Raw genomic sequence first — 15,071 nt, 5'->3', positions numbered from 1 at the left:
GCCTCATGTCTGTGATTCATTAGGAAAACTTGCAAACTTCCCCTACACAAAGACAAGTTCTCCTAAGAAAAGGATCAATAAGAGTATATGTTTGTTGGATGAATTCTTCCTCTTAAAAACGTCTGGCCAAGAACAGAAATTCAGCCAGTGCTAGAAGGATTAAGTATCTATTTCTGAATTCCTTTCAATTGTCCTCATAATCATGGAAAAGATGGCAACTGGGTAATATTTTTAGCGTTTTATAACTTTCATGTGCAACTCTTGTGAGGAACCTGCAGGGACCTTCTCCCACAGAGCAAGGAAACTTTTTTTTTCATATGGTCATATTTCTTCTAGAAATCAATGGGAAGGCAGATAGAGCAGTGTTGGTCTTGGCCAGCTTGCCGGCGAGTGGCTCTTCCCAGCGTGTAGGAGGCCGCATCATCCTCAGAGCCCCCAGCTCTCCCTGTGAAACTAGCTTGGGTTCTGACAGTGAGAACGACCACTGGATTGGGAATCAGGAAGTAAAGAAAACCTAAAACTACTCCAGCTGAAAGAATCACCTTATTTCACAGGTGACAAATAATAAATGGGTGGTTCTGAAAGATATTTTTAGCAGGAGAATCCTGATTCAAAGGAAATTCTTAAATGATAAAATAGCAAAGATTTATTGAGTCCTTGGCATATTCAGGGCACTGGAATAAGCACTTTACATGTATAGTATTATTTAATTACACCTTTACTACTCTTAAACAGGCAGTGTTATTGTATTTATTTTCCAGATGAGGAAAACAAGAGATGGACTTGCCACAGATAACACAATATAGAACTTGCGGTATAAAATGGGTGGAATTAGGATTGCAATACCAAGAACATTTAACCCCTGGCTGCTTTACACCTCCGTCTACCTCGTCTGTTTCCCTGAAGCAACTCCAAGGCTCTGTGGAGCAGAGTTTCAAAATCTTTTGACTGGATAACCCCTAAAATTTTTCCCAGTTTAATGCCCAGTGATTCTAATTCCGAAAGCGTGAACTATAGTAGTCCTCAAAATGAGCTCCTGAAGACTGATTGTTGGCAAGCCTTGCTCTTCTTTAGCAGGCTGACTTAAAGTCACGTTTCACATACATTTAAAGAATAGATGTTTTATGTTACTTTGTTCCAACAGACATAGGGATAACACCAAAGAATTGTACAGATGTAAACATTCTCATGCCATAAGATTAAATGTGTTGTTTACATCGAAACAGCAGTGCCAAAGTCAGGACCAATTTCTATTTCTTTCATAGTTCAGTTATTAAGTATTCTATAACTAACACATTTGCTTATACATTCACGGACAAATCATCTCTAATAAATTCAGCTAGACACAAGCAGTAGGTGTTAGAATTTTCGCCTCTCACATTAACTAGATGTCTGTCTGGGTATTGGCTCACTCAGAGCAGGGGTTCATCAAGGAAAGGGGGGAGACTTTTGATCTCTTTGTTAGCTGTTCACAAAGGGAAAAAACCACAGGCTGAACCTCTTAACTCCTAACTCACATCAGACATCCCCAAATTGCATGATTTTAGTGTTGCTAAGGGGATGAGGAAACAGGCTCCTTCTTATAGTGTGGTTGAGGGTGTAAATCGGTATAAAATTATTGGAGGGCAATCTGGCAAAAGCTATTAAAAATGAAATGTTCATACCCTCTGACCCAATAATAATTCACCTTCTGGGAATTCATCATAGAGAAATATTCCTACAACTGCTCAAAGATGTAAGTGTAAAATGATGTTTGCAAGAATATTTGTTACAGGGAAAACTGGAAAGAACCCAAATGTGCATTAACAGCAATTGGTTAAGGAAAGTGTGGTTTGAGCATACAGTGCAATACCATGGAGCCGTTTAAAAAGAGATTAAAAAGATCACTTTTTACAGACTAGCATGGAAAGACATATTGCTAGGTGGAAATAGCACACATAAGAATGGAAAGTATAATCTCATTTATGTAAAATTATAAACAAAATTTTAATATATGCCTTGAAAAAATGTTAACTATTTTTCTGAGCTGTGTGGGATTATGGAAGATTTTTACTTTCTATGCCACATATTATAATGTTTCAAGTTTTTATATATATGAATATCTACATATATGCCATGACTTTTGTAATCAGGAAAAAAAATAAATGTTTCTGTGGCTCAGTCCCTTGAGAGTGTAGAGGGAAAGTGCAGAAGCCTAGTCCAAATCCATTAACTTTATTGGAAAACAAAACTTGGCTGACACTGGAACAGTGATGCCACTTAACCAAAAGGAGGGCATGGAAATTCTTCTGGCCTTGAAAGTCTATAAGCCATTTAATAATCAGCCCATAATGGAGTGATCTTTCAGGGAGAAGCTAGGGAGACTAAACTTAAACTGCAGCTAGTTTTTGAAACACTGTTGTAGTTAAAAAGCTATCTGAGGACCGGAGACTCAAACTAAGAGGTCTCATCCTTAACAGTGACATGCCAAGGGTGGGCTGTGTCCATGGAACACGAAAAGGAGTTTGTGTTTAATTTTTATGCTTTTATCAAAGTATGATTTGGTACTAGTTCTCTAGGTGAGGAACAGATCTTCATTTGGGGTTGGGGGGTGGTCTATAGCTTCAATAATTAAGTGAACTCTTGTAACATAAAGAATGCAAACTTACAAATACAAAATTAAGTACCTGGCTTTAGAAGGGGCTCCTGAGAAGGACACTTGAGCTAAGCTTCATTAGCTTCTCACTCTGTTCTAAACCCAAGATAACATGGGAAAGTAATGGGCATATTTCCTTTAAGAGTTATCCTGCCAATGAGGCATTTCCATCTCACATGCGGAGAAGCTAGATGAAGCACCATGAACCCTAGGAGACTGTGTGATCTGTGCTATGGGGGATACTTGAGTTTCTGTGAATGTATAAGATCTGGAGAAGCTCTATTTGTTGACAGTGGCAGGCACCCAGTTCTTGATGCTCATAAAACTATGGTAGTCAGAGTTGGAAAAGATATATTAGGTCATCAATCTAGATTCTGGTCCAAGGCAGGATGGTTCACTATTGTAGTCATTCCAAGCCTTTCTCCAGGCAGCTTGGAAATGTTTTGAGGGCTTCACTCTTAAAAAGTTGTTCCTCTCCTCTGGTTCCTGGGCAAATGCTGAGTATTCGATGGAAAAAAAAAAAATTAGAGTTGGAGCTACAGGACTACTTAATTATATCCATTCACCTAGATTTCTATCAGTGTTTTCCAGAAGAAGAAAACAATTTAAGTGTAAAGAAATTCTTGTATCTCTGGTATAAATTTTCCATCAGTGAACAAATCACTAATTTTTTCTGGTTCCTTATATTTCAGCTTTGGTACTGAGTTTCTTTTTAGCTTTAGAAGCAACAAACTTGCTTGGGTTCTCTTTAGCCAGTGTTGTCAAGAATGAGTAATAAACAAACGCTGCTTTTGTTAATGGAAAGAAAGTAGTTTCCTAAACACTTATTTTGAGTCTGTTTTCTCTGACTTTGATAAACTTGATATGTTCCCAATTTTAATTTTAGGCTTCTATAAGGGCTATAAAAATGGGGGAATCTTGAAACTAAGTTTTTTTTTTTTCATGTTTTCCTTTAAGCCCATATTGATAATACTACTAATCTCCCAAAATATTTTGGTGGCTACTTCCTGTTGTAGACCAAAAGGAGAGTAGACTTGAATTATCATTGATTGATTAACGTATGCCACATGCCTAGCGAAATCTCTTATTTTCTATGCCTTGTGCACGTGTGTGTGTGTGTGTGTGTGTGTGTGTGTGTGTTCGGTTTCTTTACTTGTTCTGTGTTTGATGATTCATTGGGGGATCAGCCTTGAAAATACTCAAAACAATTCTTTTTTTTGATAAGTAATGCTATGAATAAATATAAAAGTGCTAATGAATAGTATAGTATTTGGATAATTGCATCTTAAAGTTTATTTCTGTTTTAAGTTAAGAGAAGCGGGTATTAGTTTATTGATGCTAGTGACAGCAGCACTAGTAATGGAACCTTTTAGAAAGCAACTCTCAGGAACCATGTCTTTTTAGAATCACAAGATGGGCCCATAGTTATTCAATTACCAAAACACCGACTACAAATACTACCTGAGTTCCACAGCTAAGTTTAATTAGATGTGAAAAATTGACTGAAAATTTACCCAAATGTGCTCATCAAAAAACAAAGGTATTGGAAAGTAGAGGAAAGAAATAGGATTATGGAAGACAAAATTAACTTTAAACTTCATTAACTGAAAAAAATGGTTAAAAATAGAGGTGCTGAAGGTAAAAAGATTTTCCTTTTATTTCAAAATTAGTTCAGCACGACATAAACATTTTGTCCTTGGAATTTTCTGTGACATACTCCTTTCAGAAATGTGCTCGTCCATACTAAGAAATTATGAAATATAATGGAAAATACAAATTCCTGAAAGATACAAAATTACCAAAGGTACAATGTCATTAAAAATCACTTTGGGAATATTTTCCGAGCCCCAAATACTCAGTGTGACAAAAGATTGTTTTTATGATTTGCAAATGTACTTAAATGTAATTTCATTTGTAAAAGTTAAAGTATTTTATTTGTACATTAAACAAATTCACTTTAGGAAAAATAATGAATTTACATGAATTTAATACTGTCTAGAGGAATATGGACTAAATAGTGAAAAGTCAGTACTGCTGGTGACCTCAACAATGTGGGCTATACCAAATCCCTTAGTGGCAAATACACTGTAAGTTCTTAAATGGATGGGTATGTGTCCTGAACAGAATGCTTTAGACATGGTTGAGCTCAGTAAGTATTTGTGGAACAAATGAACATGATTGAATTCAGGTAGATCTCAGATTGTTCACTGATATATATTCTCCTGGTTGTGAGTTATGCTTGATTTAAATAGTAACTGATCAAATGATAGTACTCGTATATACTTTATAACCCTGTCTGTGCAAATGAGCACTTTTAAAAGTTCTCTGAAAATTAACATGTCTATATTGGTTAGGAACTTGGCTTAAAAAGAAAATAAATTATTTTGTTCATGTAATAAACATTGGTAGAATAGATCCAGCATCTCAAACAGCATTGTTCAGAATCTCTCTCTCTCTCTCTTCTCTTCCTAGATTCCAACTTTGCCATTTGCTGTACTGTTTTCATTTGTAGGCAAATACGGTGGCCAAGATGGAACCACTTAGCAACCCTCACAGAAAAAGAGTGTTTCTTTTCCCATAGAAACTGACCTCCCATTGTCCTAGCTTGGGTCATATGCCCATCCCTGAACCACATAATAGTGCTGCAGTGATATGCTGGTATATTAGCTTCCTGTGGCTGCCATAACAAATTACCACAGACTGGGTGACTTAAAACAAGGGAAATTTATTCTTTCACGTTTCTGGAGGCCGGTTATCCAAAATCAAAGTGTCATCAGGGTCATGCTCCCTCCAGGGGATCTAGAGGGGATTCCATTCCAACTTCTGGTAACTTGGCGTGTGGCTGCAACAGTCCAATCTCTTGTCTATATAATCGCATTGCCCCCTCCTCTTATCTGTGGGTCTCCTCTGTGTGTCTGTGTCAAATCTCCCTCTGCCTCATCTTAGAAGGATACATGTGATTGTATTTAGGGTCCACTGGGATAATCTAGGATGATCTCATCTCGAGATCTTAATTACAGCTGCCAAGACCCCTTTTCCAAATAAGGTTGTATTCACAAATTCCAGCTATTAGGATGCAAATATACCTTTTGGGTACCACCATTTAACTCACTCCAGCTGGTACATGTTTAACAGTCTCCTGACAGAAAAGGGAAAGCCTTGACATATGGTATTTGCCTAGTTCTGTAGTATAAATACTGCCACTATGGCTGATTTTAAGCTACCAATGGGAAGTCGCTGAACATGAAGTTGGAAGAGATGCACATCATTACACAGTACTTCCAACATACAGATCTAATAGATACAGGAGACTAAATAATAGTAAAATCTACTCAAATAATTAGGAAGTGATGAGTTTTGAGTGTCCATTAACTTTGTTTGAAATATAACTAATTATAAATTCATATACTTAAAATTTTACTAAGGATTATGTTTAACAACTAACTCTCAAAATTCCTAAAAATGTACAGATTGGTTAGGATGAGCTGGTATGAGCCTGCTCCAACATGCCACTTAATAGAAAATGATGATTTATCAGGCCCGAGGCAGAGCTAAAGGCAAAGGCAAAGGGTCAGCAATATTCAAACCATGTGAACTGAAAATAAGGTGGGTGGGTCTCTAAGAGACAATTGAGGTACTCAGAAAGTGGAAAAGGATATGGGGAAGACAGAAACAACAGTCACCGCTGTATCATTGTTTAAACATATTTTAATGATTTCAGCCTAAGAAAAAAATTTACAGCCAACTTCAAAACAGTGACAGGTAACAAGTATACTCGCTGTGCATGGATCTGCAAATCACTCTCTCCATCTAAGGGAAAATCAGTATTTTTCCCATTCTCATCTTACTTAGCTTATAAAATCTGTTTTTAAGCCTGGGCACATGTATCTCAAGGTGGGGAACTTCAAAAAACGAGACCTAAACCAATGGTTTTTTAAAAAGTAGCATTTAAAAAAAGTTTAACATCTTTTTTGAAATGTCATTTGCATACCATGCAATTCATGCATTTAAAGTGTAAAATTCAATGGTTTGAGGTATATTCACAGAGTTGTTCAAACTTTATCATAATTAATTTTATAACATTTTCAGAAAGAAACTCTGCACCCTTGCACTGTCATGTTCCAATGCCTGCCCTCTGAGCCCCAGCCCTCAGCAGCCACTAGTCTATTTCCTGTCTCTGTATATTTGCCCATTGTAGGAATTTCAATAGAAATTGAAGAAAATGGAATCATACAATATATGTTACTTTGCAACTTCTTTCACTTAGCATAATGTTGTAGCATGTATGAATATTTTAGTTTTTTCATTTCATTATATGGATATACCACATTTGGTTATCCATTCATTAGCTGATGGATGTTTGGATTATTTTCCTTTTGGGGCTATTATGAATAATGCTGCTGTGAACATTCATTGGCCCAGTTTTTATGTAGCCATAGTTTTCATTTCTCTTAAACCAATGGTCTTTTAAATTTCGATTTTTAGCAAAGTTTCGTATTTTCCACATGCTTAAGGCAACTGTCATTTAGGAATTAAATCAGTGTTGCCACATATAGAATTTTAATCTTCTTAAATATTGGGGCACTACCCTAACCCTTTGAGAATCCTTGGACTGGCTCAGCCCAAACAAGGAGTCCTGCACACCAACTCCAGGGAGGGGGAGGGCGCTATTTGTAGGAAGAAAGCAGGAGCTGACTTGGGGCCCACGGATCCCAGAGCAGGTGTGCTAGAGTACCCTCTGCTGCACCTCAGTCCTGGTTTCACCCAAATCAGACAGTAATCAGTCCGTCACACGCTCCTTCAGGAACTCGCCATATGCAAAATATAAAGCCTAATAAAAATAAAACCTTACCCTCTGCCCTGGTAATCAGAGTTATGGGGTTTGGGAAACTGGCAGGACAGGGGGAAATTTGTAGCTTTCCTGGTAGAGGCCAGTAAGAGTTTCATTTTCTCCCTTGCGTGATGGGAGAGTGTTTCGATATGTCCTGCAGAACTGCAATGAAAAAAAAAAACTATTAATTTATATAGCAACTTTCTTCCAGGAAATTCAGAGTGTCTCAAACAGTCTTTCACTCGTTCCCCTGAGGGAGTTCGCATGAATGTGCATAAGAAATTACTTCTTTTAAAATTTACACTCCCCAGTTAGCCAGTACTGTACAGAAATAGAACTAAAAATGCAGACCTCCTGACCAAACATTCCACTATAATATTTTCCTTGAGCTTCTATAAATCAATGCATATCCTTAAAAACAAGATTTCCCCAATAATATCCCTCTGACTCTATTCAGCAATGATTGGCATTCCTTTTACCAGGGACAAAACTTCCCCTTCCAAACTTTTAGAATAAACTGGTATGGCATGTACCATAAAACTGAAGTGTATCATTTACTTACACGTAAGTGCTCATGTCTGCTACTTGCAATTAAGTGCTCACGTCTGCTTTGAAACAAGCAGTCCAGGTTTCACTCCTACAGCTCAGCTTGCCTAACCCAGCCTAATTGAGAACCCCTCAAGAATCCTGGGACTTCCTCTGCTTACGGAGAAAGAGCCCTTCTCACAAACTACAGGCAGAAAACTGGAGTCCAGTCAGTCGCCTCTTGCTATTGTTACTTGCTGGGTCTCTGTGTTGCTTTTACATGAAGTGACACTGCCCCTCAGGGTCCTGCTGATCATACTGGAGAACAAACTCAGATTCAGTTTCCCAACTCAGTTCTGGGGAGGATGAGTCTGGGAGCATTTCCAGCATCAGCCATATGTAAGGCCAAACTCAGCCCTTCACCCCAAACCAAACACTTGGTTCTTTGTGTTGAGCCTTTTTTCAACATATGCTTATTGTGAGGTTCTCATTGCCCAACATGAGAGAGGGAAAAAAATCATTCTCATTGTCTATGCCTGAGAGAGAGAAAAAATCTTGGTAAGGTCATAACTAGCTCATGCGGAATCTCAGAGTCACACCTGGGGAATATCTGTGCCTTTCCTCTCACCACCAAGACAGCTCTGGGCTCCATAAATTCCCTCCTAGGGATTCTCAAGGAATAGGAGGTCTTAATCCAGTTAGTGGCAAAATGTTAATACCAGTGTCCCACACTGTGTTCAGCCTCAGACATATTTTCTTTTGGCTCCTGTATGCTTAACCTGAACATTATTTAAAATTTATATTGGTTGTCAACAGAACTGGCTACGTAGTTTCTGGGACTCAGTACAACAAGTCCCTTGTTAAAAATTTAAGAATCTCCAGGGGGCGACAGCAGAGCACTAAACCAAATATGAACTCCCTTCTTAGTACAGTCATCCCTCAGTATTCATGGAGGAGTGGTTCCAGAACCTGCCCTCGCCCCACAGATACCAAAATCTAAGGATACTCAATTCCCCTTTATAAAATGATACACTATTTGCATATAATCTATACCAAAAAAAAAAAATCTGTACACATTCAATACGGATTATAGGCCTAACTACACAGTACACGTCAGCAACAATGTAGCATTTTTCCTGAATATTTTTGATCTGCAGTTGGTTGAATACATGGATACTGAATCTTTGGATGCATTGGGCTGACTGTAGGGTCCCATGTGACTGTCCATGAAGCTAGACTTGCTGCTGACATTTAACAAGCAAAAAAATCTTAGCCTTTCTTAAAAAGTAAAAAATATGGTGGATCTAGGTCTGCATCCCCAAATGGAGCACAAAATGGGCTGGTGTGAGTTGTGACTTGTGTTGGTGTGCTATGGCCACCATAACAGAGTACCACAGACTGAGTATCTTAAACGACAGAAATTAATGTTCTTGTTCTGGAGGCTAGAAGTCTGAGATCAAGGTGCCTGCAAGATTGTTATTTTCCTAGGGACTCAATCCTTGCCTTCTCACTGTGCCCTCACATGATCTTCCCTCTATACCTATCTGTGTCCTAATCTTCTCTTCTTAGAAGGACTTCATCAGTCACATTGAATTAGAGGCCACCTTAATGACCTCCTTTTAGTTTAGTGACATCTTTAAAGACCCTATCTCTAAATACAGTCACATTCTGAGGTACTGGGGGTTAAAGCTTCAGCATAAGAATTTTGGAATTCTAGAGAAGGGGCACAGCACTCCAAGTCACTGCACCAACCCCATCCCCAATTTGCCATCATCTGTTTGTGTTGCTGCTCTTACTCACCTTTCTCATGTAGAGGGACATGCTTCTGCCATGTAACATATGGAATACTGCAACTGTCTATAACAGGACAATGACTGCACACTCCTCCACATCTGCAAAACTCAGATTGCGACTCAAGTGGTCCAGGGTAGGACTATAAACAGTTTCTTGAAAACACAAACCAAAGTGTACCCATTACATAGATATAAGAGTTCAAGTGCAGTGCAGAAAGAAGAAATTGGTATACCACGAAGTAGAACAGACTACTCATTCCAGACATTAGATTTGCCAGTGTAAGGAGACTAACCCTCAGGGACTACATAATTCCTTCTGGGGCTGTTCCTACTTAAAATCGCCTGTCCATACCAGGGACAGCCTGAAATTTCAATGGAACCTAACCATACAGCTCCTTAGAGCATATTCTCAAATCGATCTTTGTACCTATTTGCACTAATGTTAGCCAGATCATATCAGAAAACTCTGCTAATTCTGGGGAAGTTTTTGGTTTTGTGCCTGGAACTATTGAAGCACATATTCACACCTACCACATGCAACACTTAGTAGCATAATTTCCAGCACAACACTTCAGTACTTTATTTTTAAAAGAAACATAGCAGAGACTGAAGACCTGCTCACTCTGCTGCTTTTTGCAGGAGGCCCCACAAAAGGTGGAGGGAACGGCATCTGTGCTGAAAAGAGGCATATTTTGCATTTTTAAAAAGAAAGGGGACACAGAAATCATTACTTGGGATTGGGGAACTCACAATGCTGAAACATATAACATTTGTACCTGCATGTAAATAGAAAACAATAATGTCAAAATCACAGGACTCTGGGAAAATGAGTGTTAACGATCATCCAATAAATCACAATAGTAGAGCTTATAACAGACCTTAAAGACATCTTACTCTAACCCCTTTGGTTTTAAGACATGAAAAGGGAGGTTCCGAAATTTTAATGACTCACTCCAGACTAGCAGCCCACCTAAAATATAAGTTTTTTTCTTTCAGGCTAGTATCCTTCCTATCCCACCAGGCTACTTGTAAACAAGCATTGTTCTGTCTGCCTGAATTGCATGCAAGAAAAACAGAACTCTGCTCTCCCTACATCAGAGTCTCTGTTTAGACTCCAGAGTTGAGAAAGCAAAGGCTATTTCAACTTTAGCTCCCTTAGCAAACAGAAGAAAAGGCATCTGACCTGTGTACTTTCCAGCTGGTCCCTTGGTCTCAGCGGACGGGTCTCCATCGTAGCTCTCTGGTGCCGACTCCCAGTCTGACACCAGGGGGCGCAGCATCCTTTGTCCTGACACAGGCATTGAAAGCAGGCTCTGAAGGCAGGCTGGGCCTCCAAGAAAATCTGACTTTCTCTCCTTTTCGCGGTTTCTCTCTGGAACCAGTCCAGTCCTCAGGCCCCTTCATTCATCTTTAAACCGTTTTCTTCGTCCTCCCTGACAGTCAGATACGTGCATGTTATGGGGATTGCATATATTTCTAGAGGGTTTTCAGAGATACCAGCCCTCCCCCAGCTGCCCCTTCTGTGCAAAGTCTAGAAGACCATGGCCACAATCTATTATTTACTCTCACTTGGAGCTCCCAAAACTCAGGATGTTTCTAAAGAGTCTTCCAGAACAAAAGATCCTCAAGGACTAGCTTCCTGGAAAAATCATCACATTCATCTTCTAATACCTCTCCCCTTTCCACTCAAACAAATCATAAAGAACAAATGAAATTACAGGTTCTGGGAAGCCCGTGCTGCCCAGTATTTATCCTCACCCCGCTCTATCTGCCCCTGAAAAGTCTCAGTTCAGCCTTTGGTGGTGGACACTTACCAAAGAGACAGGCTGAAACACCCCTTAGTCACACCTCTTACCAACTTACCAGGATAACTGCCTCCTGCCCTCACCAGCTTAGTTCTGGGTGTTCTCCATCAGAAAGAAATCCACTACATATTCCCACAGCCTCTGATCCCAAAGATTCAGTGCTCCCATCTTTTACAGATAAATGAACCTCCCCTTCTACTTTAAGATACACTTCTAACCCTGCCCTTATTGAGGCAACACAACCAAAATGCAAACCCTCAAATTCCCAAAACATTTAACTTTTGCAAAGAACCCTAAAAATCCACTGTCCTGAATTGAAGGGCCGCAGGGTCCTAAACAGGCCTTTGGAAAGCGACTGCCCTATGTACATAGAGATTTCAGGTTTAACCAGTCCTTCCCAGTTTCTCATCAAAGCCTTCCAACAACCCTGAGAGATAGGCAGGGATATCTAAAGCTTACGAGGTTTGCCCCAGTCCCAGAGCTAGTCCAGGGTGGAGGCAGCACTGGGGTGACAGTACTGAGGTGCATTACCCTGGTGACAACCACCTGAGGGGAGCTGCTTGTCCATTTTGCACCAGGCCTCAAAGGAATGCAGCCATCACAAATGATCATCAGGTTATCTGCACAGCAAGAAGCTATGGCCTCAGGTCCTGAAAAACTGTAGCAATAAGTGGAAGCCTTGAAGGGGCACAGGAGGAAAGGAGGGAGTGATGTTAGCACTAACCTGACCCTTCTTTTTATCTGTAGCCTCACTCCTTTTTCCTCTCAATTCACCTCAGCTAATGTGGAGGAATGGGAAGTGCTGAGCCTGGAATCAGGTAGCCACAACCGGTTATCTTGATCAAGAGCCTCCCCCTCCTCATTCATAAAGCCACGATCACGTCTGTCTATGAGCTATGGAGAGAGCCATGAAAGGAACAAAAAAATGTCAATGTGATTCTGGGGGAGAGAGCAGAGTAGGAGACTTTTACTTTCATTTTATGTCCGTTGGTATTATTTGAAGCATTTTGATTTATGTATATATTACTTTTATAATTTTATTTTTTAAATTTTATTGGGACTAATGATGCCCTTTAGAGTTGCTGTGATGATGACTTATGCAAAGTGTCTGGCACGACATGTGGCTTGGCACACGGTTGATGCTTACTGAACAGTAATTTATTATTAGCTATCTATCACACCACCCTCAAAACTGAACAAAGGGACTTCAAATCAAGCGATTTGAAATGTAGTACAGACTCTGCTTTCAGCTCACTGCATGCTCTTGAGTGAGTCAAGTCCCTTCTCTGAGCCTCAGTTTTCTCATCTATAAAATGGCAAGACACAGGTAAATTGATTTGGAAAATGGTGGGAAGGACAGAGCAACACTCACCAACAAAGCACCTGAGGGACCTTCTAAAATTCAACCTCCCTCTTTGCAGATGAGGCCTTTCAGGTTTGAGTTCATGAGACAGAAATCCTTCCTAGGAGAAGTTGTCATCTAGAGTAGGCAGAAAGAGTTGGAATAGTCTGAACAAGTTCTGAAGAAATTAAATTAGGAACCAAAGATGTGGGAATACTGTGTAAGGCCATTGGATAAGGGTGGGCAAAAGGAAAAGAAGATTTAGGTTGTTTCTTGGGTGCCGTTGGCACCATTATCATTTCCTGACAAAAGAGATGCCTTTGGTTGGCAGAAGGGGTATAAGTCAAGGCCTGGACCCCGGGCCCAGCCAGAGCGAACCACAGTCCAGTTCCCTAGGGTGAGAGTTCTGTGTGGGGCACAGGGCTAGCCTTGGTGAGACCAGACCCTCCCCTTAGCACAATCAGAAGCAGAGGGGCCCTGTAGAATTGGACTAAAACACCTTTGAAGTCTCTTCCATCATTAACTGAATGACAACAACAAAGTGGAGAGACTGGGCCATAAAAGGTGTCAATGCTCAGACACTAAAATTTTAGCAGCTGAGTTGAGGAGACCTGTTCTGGGGTACCCCAGCTCCTGAGAATCAAGTAGATTTGTTCCTATGACACACAGCTGATTCGTTTCCCACCCTGCTTCTGGGAGTCTGGATTTTCCTTATAGTTTCCTTTGCCAGTGCTTGGCCTTCAGGGATGGGCGGCAGGTAGACTGGTGGGTTGGAAGGTTGCAGCTTTCCTTTCCCCCTGTGGTCTAATTCCTATTTAAAGCAGCACCGCCTGTCCTAGGAGCATCCTGCCAATATTTCCAGGCAGGAAGATTTTCTGACATTGTGAGGGGGCATTCAGAGCAGATGAGAGGCCCTTTCCCAAGGCCATCAGTCAGGGCAGAAATCGGTTTCACCCATACCCCAGGAAGGATCCTGAGCCCCCACTCTCAGAAGATGTCTATGTTAATATTTTTAAAAGGGGATTTTTTCATATCCAAATTATCTAGCCACGCCTGTTACAATGACATCTTCCCCCAAAGCTAGCATTGTCACTGCCTAACTGGGAGGTAGTGTTTTCACTTCTTGAGGGATCTGGAATAACGGTATCAAAGTATGTGGGCACCTGGAATACCCCTCCCTTTTAAATGAGGCCTTGAGATCTAAGGGAGAGGGACAGTGAGGAGGAGGAGGAGGAGGTGACTTGTAGAGAGGCTTGGGCAGGTAACAACTCCGCCTGATTTCCAGAGGCAAAACCAAATAAATAAAAATACTTTGACACACCTATATTCTGCAAGCTTCTATCATTTCACAGCAATGCCTTCCATTGTACAAGTCACTTTCAAAGGCAGTTCTGAATGTCTGGCCACTTGTTAAAATGCCTCAGTGCTTGCTTTTCTGGGTGTTCTTTACTGTGCCCCGTTTGGTTTGTATCTCTAATAAGCAGCATTGTTTATTATCCTTGGGTCCGTGCCCCTGGGATTGAACTGAAATAAAACAGGAGGTCGAAGGCTGAGAGCTGGAAAACACTCCAGGTTTCCCAGGCCCCCAAGGGTCCCCAGAGCAGACGAGTGGCTGAGCGGGGAGAGCCCACCGGTGTGTGTGTGTGCCTCTGGCCAAGGGCAAGTTTGCATGAGTTATTCCAGCCGCCCAGACGTCCTGGGCAATCTGAAGCGGAGATGAGTGGGCAGGAAGGAGGCACACAGGGAAGGGAAATGCCACTAAGGGCGAGACTAGGGGTGTGACTTAAGGGCCGAACAGGCTATATTGCCAGGATCATAAAAAGGGACTGCGGCACGGGACGCGTCCTGTGCCGTCTTTCAGCTTGAATCTTAACTCTCATCCCAGTGCAATAAATTCTCATTAATAAATTTTCATTCTTCCACGTAGCCCCGCAGTGTTCACCGTCAAAACGAGTATCCTAAACAAGATGAGGCTTACCCCTCTTCTTCCCTACAGTTGCCTAATATTTGTCCCCATTTCGTTTACAGCCGAGTTCTTTGTGACCACGGAAGATGTGAACGTATCCCCTGAGAAATAAAGGGCCGCTATATCTCTAGCCACAGAGAAAGTCTTTCTGTCTCCTTGAACCCCAAACGGCCC

The 15,071-nt window shown here is 40.7% G+C and overlaps 1 long non-coding RNA gene across 1 annotated transcript in view; it reads right to left on the bottom strand.

The window, feature by feature from the left end:
* Positions 1 to 6,311: 6,311 nt before the first annotated feature.
* Positions 6,312 to 15,071, bottom strand: part of LOC107517028 — a 39,182-nt gene continuing 30,422 nt past the window's right edge. The window contains exons 2-4 of the long non-coding RNA XR_001598417.2: positions 10,968 to 11,217; positions 9,792 to 9,937; positions 6,312 to 7,628 (exon numbers count right to left, since the gene is read on the bottom strand). This is a non-coding gene — a long non-coding RNA (uncharacterized LOC107517028). The remainder of the gene's footprint in view (positions 7,629 to 9,791; positions 9,938 to 10,967; positions 11,218 to 15,071) is intronic.

The sequence above is a fragment of the Rousettus aegyptiacus genome, unplaced genomic scaffold, assembly GCF_014176215.1.
Source record: "Rousettus aegyptiacus isolate mRouAeg1 unplaced genomic scaffold, mRouAeg1.p scaffold_m13_p_3, whole genome shotgun sequence".
NCBI classification, from domain to species: domain Eukaryota; kingdom Metazoa; phylum Chordata; class Mammalia; order Chiroptera; family Pteropodidae; genus Rousettus; species Rousettus aegyptiacus.
The sequence above is the reverse complement of the archived record's forward strand: the minus strand, read 5'-3'. Positions and strand labels throughout refer to the sequence as shown.